The sequence below is a fragment of the Schistocerca piceifrons genome, chromosome 2, assembly GCF_021461385.2.
Source record: "Schistocerca piceifrons isolate TAMUIC-IGC-003096 chromosome 2, iqSchPice1.1, whole genome shotgun sequence".
NCBI lineage: Eukaryota > Metazoa > Arthropoda > Insecta > Orthoptera > Acrididae > Schistocerca > Schistocerca piceifrons.
The window spans coordinates 315,159,108-315,177,592 of NC_060139.1; the positions used below are offsets into that span (position 1 = coordinate 315,159,108).

General features: G+C 41.8%; 1 protein-coding gene across 1 annotated transcript in view; it reads right to left on the minus strand.

Annotated features, from left to right (window-relative positions):
* Positions 1 to 18,485, minus strand: part of LOC124777427 (acyl-CoA Delta-9 desaturase-like) — a 158,052-nt gene that overhangs the window by 131,709 nt on the left and 7,858 nt on the right. The gene's annotated exons all lie outside the window — the stretch shown is intronic.

Genomic DNA, 18,485 nt, shown 5'->3' on the forward strand with positions numbered 1-18,485 from the left:
GATTGAGTAGATGGGAGAGACTGGGTTTGTGTGCAATGAGAGGAGATTGAGGTTTGCTGGAAAGGTTGTGAAGGGTGAGTGAGTTGCCTTTCCGGAGGTGGGAAACCAGGAGATTGGATAGTACTCGTACTCTCTGCTGGAAGTATCACTTTGCCACGAAGAAAAATGATTCTAATCCTACTCCTAATGATCCGACTCCTCAAGACACCATCCAAATTGAACCCTGCCTGGAACAGTTCCGTCCTCCGTCACAGCGGGACCCACCTCCTCTTCCTCAAAATCACCCTCTCCAAACCTTCCAGGAATTTCTGACTTCCGGCCTTGCATCTCAATCCTTCTTAAAAAACCTTAATCCTACACCCAACATCACCACTGCTGAAGCCCAGGCTATCCGTGATCTGAAGGCTGACCGATCCATCGTCATTCTTCCGGCAGACAAGGGTTCCACGACCGTGGTACTTGATCGTCGGGAGTATGTGGCTGAGGGACTGCGTCAGCTTTCAGACAACACCACATACAAAGTTTGCCAAGGTAACCCCATTCCCGATGTCCAGGCGGAGCTTCAAGGAATCCTCAGAAACTTAGGCCCCCTGCAAAACCTTTCACCTGACTCCATCAACCTCCTGACCCCACCGACACCCCGCACCCCTACCTTCTACCTTCTTCCTAAAATCCACAAACCCAATCATCCCGGCCGCCCCATTGTAGCTGGTTACCAAGCCCCCACAGAGCGTATCTCTGCCTACGTAGATCAACACCTTCAACCCATTACATGCAGTCTCCCATCCTTCATCAAGGACACCAACCACTTCCTTGAACGCCTGGAATCCTTACCCAATCTGTTACCCCCGGAAACCATCCTTGTAACCATTGATGCCACGTCCTTATACACAAATATTCCGCACGTCCAGGGCCTCGCTGCGATGGAGCATTTCCTTTCACGCCGATCACCTGCCACCCTACCTAAAACCTCTTTCCTCATCACCTTAGCCAGCTTCATCCTGACCCACAACTTCTTCACTTTTGAGGGCCAGACATACCAACAATTAAAGGGAACAGCCATGGGCACCAGGATGGCCCCCTCGTACGCCAACCTATTCATGGGTCGCTTAGAGGAAGCCTTCTTGATTACCCAAGTCTGCCAACCCAAAGTTTGGTACAGATTTATTGATGACATCTTCATGATCTGGACTCACAGTGAAGAAGAACTCCAGAATTTCCTCTCCAACCTCAACTCCTTTGGTTCCATCAGTTTCACCTGGTCCTACTCCAAATCCCATGCCACTTTCCTTGACGTTGACCTCCACCTGTCCAATGGCCAACTTCACACGTCCGTCCACATCAAACCCACCAACAAGCAACAGTACCTCCATTATGACAGCTGCCACCCATTCCACATCAAACGGTCCCTTCCCTACAGCCTAGGTCTTCGTGGCAAACGAATCTGCTCCAGTCCGGAATCCCTGAATCATTACACCAACAACCTGAAAACAGCTTTCGCATCCCGCAACTACCCTCCCGACCTGGTACAAAAGCAAATAACCAGAGCCACTTCCTCGTCCCCTCAAACCCAGAATCCCCCACAGAAGAACCACAAAAGTGCCCCACTTGTGACAGGATACTTTCCGGGACTGGACCAGACTCTGAATGTGGCTCTCCAGCAGGGATACGACTTCCTCAAATCCTGCCCTGAAATGAGATCCATCCTTCATGAAATCCTCCCCACTCCGCCAAGAGTGTCTTTCCGCCGTCCACCTAACCTTCGTAACCTGTTAGTTCATCCCTATGAAATCCCCAAACCACCTTCCCTACCCTCTGGCTCCTATCCTTGTAACCGCCCCCGATGCAAAACCTGTCCCATGCACCCTCCCACTACCACCTACTCCAGTCCTGTAACCCGGAAGGTGTACACGATCAGAGGCAGAGCCACGTGTGAAAGCACCCACGTGATTTACCAACTGACCTGCCTACACTGTGATGCATTCTATGTGGGAATGACCAGCAACAAACTGTCCATTCGCATGAATGGACACAGGCAGACAGTGTTTGTTGGTAATGAGGATCACCCTGTGGCTAAACATGCCTTGGTGCACAGCCAGCACATCTTGGCACAGTGTTACACCGTCCGGGTTATCTGGATACTTCCCACCAACACCAACCTATCCGAACTCCGGAGATGGGAACTTGCCCTTCAGTATATCCTCTCTTCTCGTCATCCGCCAGGCCTCAATCTCTGCTAATTTCAAGTTGCCGCCACTCATACCTCACCTGTCTTTCAACAACTTCTTTGCCTTTACACTTCTGCCTCGACTGACATCTCTGCCCAAACTCTTTGCCTTTAAATATGTCTGCTTGTGTCTGTATGTGTGGATGGATATGTGCGTGTGTGCGAGTGTATACCTGTCCTTTTTTCCCCCTAAGGTAAGTCTTTCCGCTCCCGGGATTGGAATGACTCCTTACCCTCTCCCTTAAAACCCACTTCCTTTCGTCTTCCCCTCTCCTTCCCTCTTTCCTGATGAGGCAACAGTTTGTTGCGAAAGCTTGAATTTTGTGTGTATGCAGTGTGGAAGGTGACAAAAGAGGTTGTCCGTCTGTAGACGGAACTGGTACAGAAAGTTGACAAAATTTGTAAAACCACTGTTTCAGGCTTCTGAACTGCTGGATAACTGTTGGCAGATTTCTTGCATCATTTTGCATGCTATCATGACTAACTTGTAAGGTAGTATGTGTCGTGTGTGTACAATGGGTTTCCAGATTCCTTTCTAAGAATCATAAAACTAAACAGAAGACTGCTTCATTGAGCTCCCCTTTCCTTTACGATGTAAAGGAGAAGACCTACTCAACAGAACAGTGACTGGTGATGAGTCATGGGTTTCCCATGTTATTAAAATCGAGACTAAATGGCAATCAATGTTTCTTGGTGATACCATCTCACGCAAACACCAAGAATGCTTGCAAAACTCAGCCAGATGATTTTCTTTCATTTGGAATGCTAAAATAAATTTGTTTGTGGGTTTTAGTAATGTTGAACATAATCAACTTGGAAGCCTGCTGTGAGACATTAAGAAAATTGAGAAAAGCCATACAAAACAAGTGACCTTCCCTTGCATGTGGGGTGAGCACAGCAAATAGCTGTAGTCTGACATAGCTACAGATTTCGGTATTGAAGGGAGAGGAATAGCTTTACGCTCTTTCTCTGTGCTGAGCATGCTTTACGTAACTCCCAAGTGGCTAGGACAGGGACCCTGAACTGCATGTATAAGTGGATGGCATCCATCCAAAGCTAAATTTCCTAAGTTCTGTCTTCTGAAGAAACTAATGAAATCTGCATGGCAGAGACTCAATAATACGAACTCTCTCTTTTCTAACTGTAGTGGTGTGAACTCTCATTTTGGTAATTTGTGTGCCAGTATCTAACAGCCCACAACAAATTGTGATCCTCTCCTTTAGGGTACCATACTTAAAAGACCACAGAAACTCATAATAATCTGCTTTTAAGATCTGTTTCATGATACTAAGTAAATGAATGATCACATAGCACTGAACTGCTATAATATTTCTTCCCAATTCGAACTATTTCTTTGGATGTGTTTTAGTAGCAGGAGATGGAATTGCAACTATGATCTACCGCCAGTTCCTACTAGGTCCAGAAGAGTGAGCTGAGAGGCAGTGTCTACATACTGTACAGTTAATATTGTATTTCTTCCAACAAATGACTGATGCAGCACCATTCTTAAGTTTCTCAATGGTTGTCAAAGGTTGCATGACAGTTGTTGGCCATATACTGTCCAGAAGACCAAAGAGTGCAGTGTCGGTTCAAATGGGATGTTTCTGAACATCTGCCTTCACCCCAGACTTGGATCCAAGTGATTTCTGGCTCCTCAAGAACATGGCCAGCTGCAATCTAAGGCAGCAGTGTCTTATGCAGTGGGACCTTTTCAGTCCCTTAAGATAAATGATACACTTTTCCCAGTGAAATATATTTTGGCATCATGTCAGGTGAATGTGTTGGTTACAATACAGGAGACTTCTTCCTATCCTCTTTTTCAGAAAAGTCTAACACAGATGCTCACAGACAAGGTGTTCAAAGCAAGCTGGGATTCCATCTCTTTGTAATGAAATGTGTGCACCAACATCAAATGCAAAATTTTTCAAAAGTATATGGTGTGCACTTCCCCCGAAACACAGTCACACTGGTATATTTAAGCTGGGAGTAACTGGATACAGGCCTGTTAATCAAACATAGACTATCCTGCCTGCAAGTTCAATGTAAATCTTTGTTGCTTTTTCACAATTGTGATGTGTGATTCTTGACAGCCTATATGTGACTATGCTACTGTTGACCAGTCCGTATCTAGTGAAACATGTTCCATAAGTGAAAAGTACCAGTACATAAACGATTATATTCAAAGACGCCTGATGTCGAAAATGTCAATGATGAGATTTTAATGTATATTAGCTTTGATGTGTGGTACTTTTTGGTGGCAGCCTTATGTTAGTGTGTAGATGAAACATCCAGATGAAGAAGGCTTTGGTGAATGAACAGACATGGCTAGATATGACTAAAGTGACAGTGAATACTGTGGTTTGTGTTGAAAGTATGGTGTTTGAATTTGTTTAATGGTAGTCTCTCACACTTTTAACTGTTATTGTGGGATTTTTCTCTCCAGACTTTCATTGGAACCAGTGGATGATTAAGTGGAGACAGCAAGCAGACACTAACTTTGGTTCAGTGGTGGTATCAGGTGTTGTATGAATGAAATCAGATACCAACAGGACCCAAATAAGTAATTCAGGGTTAGAGAATAACTAAACCTTTTCCAAATCATTTAGAATTACCCTTACAAAATAGCTTGATTGGCATAAGATGTTGTCCTTACTCTCTATGGAGTTACTGCAACCAGTAATTATATAATATACATCACACATCATCTGAACCAAATGAACAAAAGGACAGATAATTATTCATACTCCATTCAGAGAACAGAAACATTTTAAGTATTAGTGGTGTGGAAAAGCACAACCACTAAACCTCAATAAAAACAAACAAACAAGGAACCAGTGTGTAGCTGTTTCAGAAATAGCTCTTCAGTTGGAGGAGAAGTGCTACATTAGCCATGGCAACCAGAATAGTTGCGTGTGTCAAGTAACTAAGATGTCACCAGATATTGTACTAACCATTTGGGTGACAAATGAGTGCACTATAGACAAGACGCCTGATATCAGTGAATTTGTTTGCTCCAGACCTTTGGAGCCTGAAGCGTACACACGATCTATGAGCTAGTGCAAAGACATTGCTTTTTGTATGCCAATAGTGTGCTGACACCATCGCGATTTGGTAAAAACTGCCCCACCACAGTAAAGTGCTATTGGCAACTACGTGTTGATGACAAGTGTCACCATTGACTAACAAGGAAAGGGGGAGGGGAGAGAGAGAGAGAGAGAGAGATATTCATCACTACAATACTAGGCAACAAAAACCACCAGCGAACAACTGCACTGACCATAACCATGTCCTAACTATGAGGCATCTCATGATTGATGCAGCCTGTGTGCCTCTGCTTGCTGCACACCACAGAGAACAGAAATTATAATGAGTGTGGGAACATTACCATTGGACACTCAAGGTGAGGCACTACACTCCAGTGGTTGGTTGGTCGGTTTGGAGGAGGGGACCAAACAGCGAGGTCATCAGTCCTATCAGCTTAGGGAAGGATGGGGAAAGATATTGGCTGTGTCCTTGAAAAGGAACCATCCCATCATTTGCTCAAACCAGTGGCAGTGTACAACTGCATCAAAAACCAAGGGAGACAATGTATCCCACTTGCAAAAAAGGCGCCATTCAAGCAGGTGGAGGAGATATTCTTGTGTAAGGGAAAATGATGGTGCTGCTGATATGTTTGCTGTCACCTCTTTCCTGTAAATGATACATGAAAGTACTGCCCCATCATGTGCACCCATTTATTCACTTACTGCAACTCACAGACAATGCACCACCGTATCACTACTGAGTAGCATCAGAAAGCTTTGGAGAACATTCCACAGACATGAGGATGCCTGAGTGGCCCCAGGTCAAGTGACTTCAATCCTATTTGGAGCTGATGACATGCTTCTGAGTGATTACCGTCAGTCATGGATGATGATTGAATGGTCATGGAACAGGATGGCTTTCAACTGCCTACCGTGCCCCACAGACTCCATGCCATGACATGTAGCCACCGACATTGGGGAGTTCTACACAGTGCTAGGTAGCAGCATCTTATTCATTTGCTCATGATTGTCCACACATTTTGAGGCTGAATCAGATGCACTATTGAACGAAGTTTATCACAGACTTCTTGAAATGAGATCTGTCCTCACAGGCTGGAATAAAGCCCAAACTTCTACAGAATACTTAACTAGTTCACAGAATTTCAGTAGTCCATCAAGGTTCTCCACCTGTAGCAATGTACTAGACTACATTTGGAGCTTAGACGTGATAATCTGCAGGTAATATAACTATCTTCTTTGTGGCAACCCTCTCAGGAGACACCGCCTTAACGAAACCCTGTCCGTGTGGGCAAGGGGGTTTGTGTGATCCAATAAAGTGGAGGGCTATGCCGGCAGTGGTGTAACTACCAGCAGGCCCCCAAGCCAGACAGGTCTCCATAGAGGATCCAGACAAAGTGTGTCTCACACCGTCCTGTCTAGTGTCCTGTCCTGTCCTGTCTTGTCCTATTCTGTCCTGTCCCATCCTATACACTCCCTTCCTTTTCTTTTCCTCCCTGTGATTGTGTGGCAGCAGACACAGTCCCCTAATGTGGACAGCGGAAGATCCTTGGAAACCAGGACAACACTGATGCACATAGGCCTTACTGCGAAGGGATGGATAGCGTTCTGTAGTCATGGTGAAGACAAGGTATCTAAGGGGTAAGGCCCTGAAATAAAACCTTGGCAGGTGTCCAGCCCCACCAGGACACTCGAGGGCTGTGGCCTGATAACCCGCACCACCAAAAAACACATATCACAGAAACTAAAAGGAGAAACAGCTGGATGGATCTTAAGGATATGACCTTTGACCTGAAAAGGAAAACCCTATTGGTTTTTGGAATGTAAGGATGTTGAGAGAGGCAGGGAGGCTAAGACAGGTCGAAAGAGAGATGGAGAACTATCGACTAGATATATTGGGACTAAGTGAAATAAGGTGGCCAGAATCTGGGGAATTCCAAACACAAAATGGTGGAGTGTTGCTGTATGCGGGTCACTCAAGTGAGGACACAATGCACAGGAATGGCGTAGGGCTCTTACTATCTAAAAGCAGCAAGAAGAGCTTACTGGAGTAGAAACCAGTCTCAGAACGGATAATAACCGCACGCTTTAAAACAAATGTGCGATATGTCACTGTAATTCAATGCTATGCACCTACTGAAATAGCTAAAGGAGAATGAAAAGATGCATTTTATACAGAGCTTAATGGAGTCTTTAGACAAACAAATTCTAGGGACATAAAAATTTCAATGGGTGACTTGAACGCAAAATTTGGTTCAGAAAATGAAGGGCTTGAACATATCATGGGCGTGCACGGTGTGGGGATCAGTAATGTAAATGGTGAACTGTTGATAGATACGTGCGCTGAACATGACCTGGTCATTGGAGGCACGTTGTTTCCACATCGTAACTGCCATAAGATAATGTGGGTTTCTCCAGACCACGTTACTGAAAATCAAATAGACCACATAGTCATAAGCCGCAAGTTCCGACACTCTCTGTTAGATGTCAGAAATAGAAGAGGAGCAGACACTGGAAGTGACAACCACCTAATTTTGGCGGAATTCAGACTGAAGATAGTGGCAAATAGAACCAAGCTCAATCACAGGTGCAAGAAAGTAGATGTGGCAAAGTTAAAAGACCAACAGATCAAAGAAACATTTGCCCTTGAACTACAAAACAAATTCCAGGTCCTCTCTGAAGAAAACTTTATGGAAGAGGGAATTGAAACATGTTGGCAAAAAATCAAAGACAGTTATTTAGATGTGGGAGAAAAAATCTTAGCATTTAAGGCACACCAAAGGAAGGAATGGATCTCCAATGCTACATGGTATGAAATCAGCCACAGGAAAGAACTAAAACTTAAGTTAAATTTTTGTAAGCCAAGAGCGCAGAAGAGCGAAGCGCATAAAGAATACACGGAAGCCAACAAAAAAGTGAAAATATGGCTACGTCGAGATAAAAGGAAATGGATAGACGAGCAAGCAAAATTAGCAGGAGAGGCGACAAGACAAGGAAATATGAAAGAGCTCTACAGTATTACCAAACGGTTGTCAATGAAGAACTTCAGACATGAAGGACCAGTTAAGAACAAGGATGGGGTGATGCTTACAACTCAACAGGCACAGCTACAGAGATGGGAGGAGAACTTCAAGGAACTGTTAAATTGTGAAGACGACCAAGAGGAACAGGTAAGAGATGTTCCAGAGGAATTTGAAGAAGATCAAGATATAAATTTGCAGTGCCCCACTATGGACAAAATTAGGATTGCCTTGAAAACACTAAAAAATACAAAGGTTCCAGGCCTAGACAACATAGCACCAGAGCTCTTAAAAGACGATATTGAAAGTACTCTTAAAATACTCCATCCTTCGCTGAAGCATATTTGGCTTGAAGAGAAATCTCCGAAGGAGTGGAAAAATGGTTGGTGGTAAAGCTCCCAAAAAAGGGAAATTTGTCAGACTGAAACAACTGGCGTGGTATTACATTGTTGTCAGTGCCCAGTAAGGTCCTCACCAGAATTATTTTAAACAGAATTAAAGAATCCCTTTAAAAACGACTGCGTAAAGAACAGGCTGGTTTTAGGACACAACACAGTTGTGTTGATCTTATTAACACTCTTAGGATCATTTTAGAGCAAAGCAAAGAATTCCAAGCAACCATGTACCTGACATTGATTGATTTTCAAAAGGCCTTCGATTCCGTGAAACATAAAGTGCTCTGGCAGGTGTTGCAGAAGTATGGTATACCACAGAAGATCTTAAACATCATAAAAGATCTATATGATGGCTACAAATGTTGTGTATTCCATAAGGGAAATATGACAGAGCCCATAAAAGTAAAACTGGACTTCAGCTGGGTTGCATTTTATCACCAACACTTTTTCTACTTGTTCTAGACTCTGTTATGAGAAGAGTCACAGCAGACAGGAGACGAGGAATCCAATGGGGGATCCATGAACGTCTGGAGGATTTGGATTTTGCAGACAACATAGTTTTATTAGCTCAAAGGCTGACTGACATGCAAGCTAAATTAAACTTGCTGAAAGAAGAAGCAGAGACTGCTGGCCTCAAGATAAATAGAGACAAAACAAAGGAAATGAGAGTAAATTCAGGGAACATGGAGGTGTCACTGTTAATAGGTGAGCAGCGGGTGGAGACTGTCAACTAATTCCTGTATCTGGTTAGTATAGTGACGGAAGATGGTGGAGCCGGAGATGACGTGAAAAACTGGATTAAAAAGGCAAATGCTGCCTTCATACAATTGTATCCAATATGGAAAAATAGAAATATCATGTACAAAACAAAAATCCGTATTTTTAATACAAATGTGAAGGCTGTCCTCCTGTACACCAGTGAAAGCTGGAAAATGGATAAAAAGATAACATTCCAGTTACAAAGCCTCATAAATAGATGTCTTCGACACATCATGAATATCTGGGGGCCAGAAAAAATATGTAATGAGGAGCTCTGGTGAATAACAAACCAGATACCTATAGAAGACCAGATACGAGAGAGAAAGTGGGGTTGGTTGGGACACACCTTGAGAAAACCAGATGGAGCCATCGAGAAAAAGGCATTGGAATGGAATCCCCAGGGAACAAGGAAGAGAGGAAGACCAAGAGGCAGATGGAAGAGGACAGTGGAAGGGGAAGCAAAAAGAGTTGGCAAGACCTGGGCAGAATTCAGGCAAATGGCCAAAGACAGAGATGGATGGCGAGTTCTCCTGGATGCCCTATGCCCCCATAGGGGCCAAAGGAATTAAGTAAGTCAAGTCTTTGTGGCAACCACTTACCATTCACAAAACATTAATCAACAGAAAACCAACTCACACCCATTAAACAGTATCTAAAAGTTACAGGTACAGGAAGCCATCCAAGATTCTACATTTTTAATCTTTCCAAAACCTTCAGTTTAACATGTTGACTGCCACAAGGCCGATGGCAGACACAGCAGAGCCTCACACCTGGCACCATGTGTCCACTGGTGACCACAAGCTTCACTCTGTTTAGTACAGTATATCCTTAGATGGCATGTTTGTCATACAATCACAATCACATGAGGCTTGTTAATAAAACATATACTGTGAACGAACATGGCCTGTGAATGTGGTATTGGACTGGTGAGGTATTATCAGTTTGGCCTTGATTGCAGTTGTGGCTTCACGCAGTTCTACATGATGTTACATTTCTTGCAGTCCACTATCACCGTTATCAGCACAATCATTGTCATCATCACTGCTGTCAGCATCAGTGGAATCCACAAATGCATCTTTGCACTGAATCACTGACTTCAAAATCTGATTTTTAAAACATCCTCAGTAATTCTTCATTGGTGAAACCAATCTTTTTTTTTATGTTTACAATGTTGTGCCATCTCACCAGTTGATGGTAAGGGATCCATATGAGCTAAAACTATTTATTCTTATATTATATGATGAAGTAAATCTCACTGTTCACATTAAAATATTGTGTTGTTGTTGTGGCCTTCAGTCCAGAGACTGGTTTGATGCAGTTCTCCATGCTGCTCTATCCTGTGCAAGCTTCTTCATCTCCCAGTACCTACTGCAACCTACATCCTTCTGAATCTGCTTAGTGTATTCATCTCTTGGCCTTCCTCTACGATTTTTACCCTCCAATACTAAATTGGTAATCCCTTGATGTCTCAGAACATGTCCTACCAGCCGACCCCTTCTTCTAGTCAAACTGTGCCACAAATTTCTCTTCCCCCCAATTCTATTCAATACCTCCTCATTAGTTATGTGATCTGCCCACCTAATCTTCAGCATTCTTCTATAGCACCACATTTCAAAAGCTTCTATTCTCTTCTTGTCCAAACTATTTATCATCCAAATTTTCACTTCCATACATGGCCACCTAAATATAAATTAGCAATAATAATCAATGTAGAGTGTCATTGAAATTCCATAATAATTAGCAATAAAACCCATGGTGAAGGCAATGTTGCAAAAAACAGATTTCAAAATGTTGAGCAAGATAGTGTACCTGCTTTCCTGTACACTGGCAGCAACTCAATCATGAAATACACATTAATGCTCTGAAATACACTATAAACTGTACAAACTACAGTAGGGCATGTTATCGCAGATAAGGACTTGGCATCTGCGTGAGGCTCTGCTGTGTCCACCAGCAGTGACACGCTCCACTCTTTTTACTACAGTATGGCGCACTGTCGATTGCATTTATAGGCCACATTCATCCACAGTATATGTTTCATTAACAAGCCACATGTGACTGATTGTACGACAAACACACCATCTAAAGGTACTAAACAGAGTGGAGTTTGTGGTCACCAGCAGGCACATGGTGACAGGTGTGAGGCTCTGCATTGTGGTCTCATGCCAGTTAACATGCTAAGTGCCACACTAATTCATGCTTAGGATAATATGTTGATAGTGAACATCTCACCAGGTTTATGACAATACGGAAGACTCCTTGATAGGCATATTCAGAATACACCTCATTACTATAAGGACAGAACTCATCTCCGGTGTGCCCCCATGAAAATGTGATAGGACCAACATCACCCAAACAACTTACATGTTTTACCCAATTTTGTACATTTACATACTCACCAGTTTCAATAATGCTCTGTTCATAGAAATCAGTTTGCTAGGAGTAAGCCTATAGCCATCTGTGGACTGCTGATTTCACTTCTGCATCTGTTGCAAAGCATTGGACGGCGAGGGACTTCTCCATGGGACCAAACAAATGAAAGTCTCTGACTCCAAGGTCCAGACTTCATGGTGGCTGCTGTAGCACCTACCACCCAAATGGGGTAATTTTCTCACAAACAGGAGCAGCAACATTGGGGCATCAGCATTAATGTTGTGGCATGTGTCATGAAGGGAATTATGCAACTTCACCAAAGTTTTCATATAGGCTACAGTATTCACAGTGATCCTGTGCTCAGCAAAGTCTACAAATAACACACAATGTGTGTCCCAGAATACCGCACAAGCACTTTCGTAGCAGATTGTCACTATGAATTTTTTTAATTCTGGGGAAGCAGCATGTTTCCACTCCATTGAGGGCTGCTTGGTGTTGAGCATGTAGTGGTATGCCCATGAGTCATCACCAGAGATGATTCCTTTCAGAAAACCATGCCCTTCTGGCGGGTAATGCGTTAAGTGACCCAAGATTGTCATCATTTGCCAGCCCTTTTAGTTGTCTGTCAGGTCTTAGACACCCAGTGAGCACTACCTTTATGAAATTTCAATGTGTCATGAACAGTATTATACACTGTGCCATAGGAAATGTTGAACAGCTGCAATAAAGTTTGCAATTGCACATGCCAGCTATTCAAAACGGCTGCCTTAATGGCTCTGACATTCTGTGGGGTTGCAGTTGTGACCAGCCACCCGGAGCTTGGCAAATCACTAAGATGCACATGGTCCTCTTGGAAGAATGCACACCATCTGGAAACATTGATATGTCCATACAGTCATCCTCATACAAGCCACGCATGTCCCTGTGAATCTCACTTGGTTTATGTCCTTCACATGTTGATGACAATAATGCATGCCATGTTTGTTCTCTCACTAGAACTGTACACAAAAACAAAATTCCCTCTGTAGTGCAAACTTCAGACTACATCGTCGTGAAATTTCAACATTGCAGCTGCAATAGCAGGGGAGAAAGAAATTATTGTGCATTACTTTCAGATCCTCCCTCATAGTATTAATGTTTCAATCTTCTTTTGGAATTTCATTACATCATCTCATATTTGGTAGTGTTGATAGCACTTCCATCCTGTCTGTTTTAAAAGTAGATGGTAGGTACAGTGGTTGACTTTGGCATGTTAAATGAAACTCTACTGTCTGATGATTCCAAAATGATGTGACATCAGTTTCATTGATATGACAGTAAATCCTGCAGTATTAAATAAAATTCATTTATAATTGGGATTCCTCTTTTTTGTCTCAAACAGTGCACTAACTGCTTTTAACAGAAAAACAGGTTATCAGAACTGTACTGCAAGGGAGGTTGTATCACGTGCAGCGGAACATTACTAGAACTACAGGAACTGGTTTTGAGAATAGACATTCTTTATGAACAAATCAAGTTGTGGTGACGCATGCTGAAGTTCAGTTACGGTATGCTCAAAATAAAATATTTCCTTGTAGAGTCATCATTAAGTTGAAAATCGTTTTTACATGTCAAAGGCTTATCATCTGCATATTGTCTTACGGAGAATGTCACTCAACTACATCAATGGCAAGAGGAACAATGTTTTATTGGAGCAACACATATATCCTTTGAGACTGGCACAAATTGTCACAAGGGAGATTAGGGATTATGGTCCCATTGACAATGAGGTCATTAGAGAGAGAGAGAGAGAGAGAGAGAGAGAGAGCACAAGATTGATTTGGAGAAGGCCATGCCATTTCAAAGGGACCTTCCTAGCATTTGCCTTCATTAGTCTGCAGTTTGACAGAAAGTAGGGATAATCTCAAGCTGGGTTGCTGGATGGCACTCCAATTTGCCATCCTACTGAATGTGAGGCTATTGTCTCAACCATCGCACCACCTTTCTTGGTAATAAATTTTGGGTTGTAGGTTCATCTAAACATTGTGTTTCATAAATCTCATCATAAAAAATTGTCTTCATCCAGCATTGTCTGGGTACTTACCTACCCCTTCTTATATTGGACTGAAATATAATTATGGCTGTACCCATCAGCTTAAGGAGCTCGAACATTCTAGTTTAGATCATTTTTACCCTGCCCTCAGGGCTGAAATATCATTGGATCAGTCAACAATGAGTCGAACACCCCTGAAAATCACGGATGTGCCACCAAAGTACGCTCATTTCCATTACTTCACCCTTCCCAACTTTCACACACCAACTTATTTAATTAATGTGCATATGACTATCAAAATAATTCTGCAATGAGTTTCGTACCACAAACATTTTTTGACAATTTTGCTAACTAAATAGAAATTTCTTACAAACTCAGAACTAAATGTGACAACCGTTTCATCTGTTTCCTATGGAAGGTGCATATTTTGAAAACAAAATAAATCATCTTGGTTTTTCCACCTTGCATTGTGTTACTTATATGATGATATGTTCCATTCTCAACAGATACCTTACTGATGGCTTTGCATGTGATGTTAAGAGGAATCGGAAATTACAGTCTAAATTGCCATTAAAAGTGAGAGAGAGAAGTTGATAGTTTCACACTAAAGCTGCATGTTGACTGCACTGTTGCCAAATGGATGTTGCCTGAAAGCGGCACGCTAGCCACTGCACAACACGCTCACAGCAACATGACCATAGATGCACCCTCTGTGCCTTCGGTAGTCCAGAGTCCCGGCATATGTTGCCCCAGCTCATGTGAGATTATTATATCATCTGGAATGCTGCGGCTAGATATGACACTGAATTTTCCTAGATTATGTCACAGGTCAGTATCAAGTGGAAGTACGCTAGCAATACCCTCTGATGGTCAACACATACTAATAGTTTTTCAAGTGCACAGCAGGCAGAGCTGAGTTTTTGTGTTATTTAATATGGACCTGGATGTCTAAAAGCTTCATACCTTGTTTTTCATTTAGTGTGTACTCTTTGACCAGTAACCCAGCTGATGCCTGTAAAATATTTTATTTGTTTGGGATGGCATAATGTGAGTCTTTGTAAAATGAAATTTTAAGCTGTTTGCAATGAGTCAGTTGTACATCATGTTACATTCCCATCCATTTCCATCTCCGCTTCCAACGGGGGTAGTCATGAATTTTTAAGTGCAACCTTGAAAAATATTTTTGTTTGTTTGTCTGCAGCCCTGATAAATACTGAAATCCCCTGCCGTACTACTGTAAAATGCTGCCAGAAGTGAGAAAACAAAATGGTGCTGATTAAATGTGAAGTGCATGGTAGAGGGTACTTCTCATCATACCACCAATCATGGATTCTTCCCATCCCATCTGCATGTGGGAAGAATGACTTGAAATGCCTATGTGCACGCTGTAATTCAGCTCATTGTATCTTCATGATCCCTACAGAAGAGAAACTTATGGGTTTGCGGTAGATTCACAGAAACCTCACTTAATAGTGTTCCTTGAAATTGTGACCATTTGTTCTGCCCTTCTTTCTATACATACAATATCCCCTAATAGTCCTATTCAATGCACAATTGTACATTTTTCAACATTTAAAACTAGAATATTTTTGCCACTTTTTAGATAACAGCATCATCTGCAAAATGTCTGACTTACGGGTGATATTATTTGCTACCTAATTAATATAAAACAAGGACAGGGAAGGTTCCAGTTCACTTCCTTGGGTCAGCCCTGAACTTACTTCTACATCTGTTTATGATCCTCTATCCAAGATAACATGCTGCACCCTCACTACCAAGAAATGCTCAGTCCAGTCCCAAATTTCATGATACCCAATGTGATCATACTTTGATTAATAAATTTTGCTATGGTACCGAGTTAATTGGTTCCTAGAAGTCAAGAAATACAGCATCTGCATCATTGGATCAATACATGGCTTTCATGATGTCATGTGAAAAAAGCATAAGTTGGATGAAACGTGATTCACATTTCCATAATCCATGCTTGTTAGCATGGAGGGTGATTACATTCAAGATACCTCATTACATTTGAGCTCAGAATATATTATAAGATTCAACAATGCACAGGTATAAAAAAAATTGGACAGTAGCTTTGCTATTCACATCTGTTAACCTACTTTGATAAATTTAACCCTGTGCTTTTTTCTGATTACTGGGCACAGCTTTTTGTTTAAGGTATCTGCAATGTGCTGCGGTTTGAAGAGGGGCTAACTTAGCCGGCAATTCTGTATAGGTACTGCTGGTCAAAGATGGACTAACTCGGATGACAATTCTGTATAGAGCCTGATAGGGATTATTCCACACAATGTAGCTTCATTTATTTTCAGAGATTTTAGCTGTTCATAATGTTACTGAAACTAATATACGTACTGCCTTTGCTGTGAGACAGGGACTGTGATAGCAGTCCTAGATTTTCCTTTATGAAGGGACATTTGAAAGCTTGTTTCAGCAAATGTGCTTCTTACTTTGCTACCTTCAATTCCATTCCCTGTGTCATGGACGTGTATTTGGACACTAATTTTGGAATCACTGAAAGCTTTTACCCATGTGTCCCTTTTGAAAGACAAATGTTTCATTTAGCAACTCTGTATCTACAGCTCTATCCTTCGATTCACACCTACTGTGCTGTAGCTGCTGGTTCCATAAAAATTCTTTGCAAAGCCTGTGTGTAGATAGTATGATCAGAATGAGAGGAAGGATTACTGTTAAGATTGATGCAACCATTTTAGATTACCATGTTCATTTAGTGGCAAATGTATTGTTTCTGGCATGGAATTCTATCTTACAAAATAGTTAAGTCCTCACCCACATTGCTGGTATTATCACAGTCCGGTCTGATGAGCAAAAGGAGATCTTACACCACAGTAAACAAGTGTTCATAATATTTTGTCCCTTCTTGTACTTCTCTCTTTAACATAAACCTTCATTCGCTGCAGGTTTGTCATATTGAAAATTGTGTCTACCAAAATAATCAATGTTTGAAAATATTTTATAATAACACATGTAAAAGATATGGACATGTGCAAGCTTTTAGAGTCAGTGTCTCCTTCTTCTTCAAGAAAGTTTGAAGAGAAACAAGGAGGGATGGAGGAAATGGACTGTGAAGATCTAGGAAAGGAGGGAGAGGGAGAGGGAGAGGGAGAGGGAGAGGGAGAGAGAGAGAGAGAGAGAGAGAGAGAGAGAGAGAGAGAGAGAGGGAGAGGGAGAGGGAGAGGGAGAGGGAGAGGGAGAGAGAGAGAGAGAGAGAGAGAGAGAGAGAGAGAGAGAGAGAGAGAGAGAAGAGATGGAAATGTCAGCCAGAACCCTCGGTCAGGGGAGACTTACTGGATGGGATGAGAAGCAAAGTCTGACTGTTAGTGCCTGCAATTTCAAATCTCATCTGGTGCAGCCACCAGCAATTAATCTTTCTTTCTCATCCCACCCAGTACGTCTCCCCTGACTCAGGGTATTGAGCATGTTTTCCATGATTCTCTTTCCTAATACTCGTCCATGCTTTTCCTTCATTGCTCTTCGTTTCTCTTCAACCCTTCTACTAGAAGAAGCCATTGGCTCTCAAACTCTGTGAGTTTCCACATCTTTTGTGTTTTCTACTGCCACTGTTTGATGAGCAGATTTTGAATATTGTGTCTGACTGACGTATTTCAAAACTCTGATCAAGGGCAACCTAACTCACACTCTTTGTTAATTGTTTTATAAAAGCTATAACCAGATAGCTTCTCTGTTTCAAGAGTAATGATGGTGAACAATTCTGATTTACTGATGTCAAGTATCATGCTAAAATAACAATTTGGTAGACAACAATTTAACAACACAGAACAAAGCACATTATGGTTGTATAGGTTTGTGGCCTTGATAAGTGAGCCACCACAACAAAACAAATGGTTATTTACCATATTTACTTAAATACTAAACATGCTATATTCTTCTTGGTGAAGACATCTGCATATTGAACAAGAGATTAACTAGGGGAAGCCAGCAGGGGCAACTCATATTAATTTTGTAGTGAATGGCAACATAGTTTTGAGATTTCATGAAAAATGGTTTTGAGTAAACATGTAACTAGTCATTATCCATGATATCTTCTCACTTTCTTTGAACTTACACTGGACTGACATGTCAAACTGTGTGACAAGGCAAGAGTTTGTTTGTGAAGATCATTTTTTCCTGTCTCTCCACAGGGTACTCTCGTGATCTTTTGTCAGTGACTGAAACAGGATCATGCAAGGACTATAAAGGCTAAGTGTGTGGATTTACACCTTTCAACAATCTCCGATAGTTGGGAACTATGACTCATTTAAGTTGATGCCGAAGGATTCTTTTGAGAAAATAGTCACTATTTGTGGCCTAAACTTCTTGCCTTTATGAATTAAGATGACCATATACTTTCTCATCTTGTGACAGGAACACTGTGAAATTTTGTACTATTATTCTGGTTCTTGAAACTTTTCTTTTGACACAAAGCAGAATACAATTAACCTCATGTTGTAGGAAACCATGATATTCGTTGTTACAATGAATAAAAAAAACACTGCTTGGATCACTTCTTTTATGACAGACTACAGTTTCAATCTGTACTGCATATTACCTTCATATCTGGCACAGCAAAGTACAGTATGTTGACTAACATTAGTTGAAAAA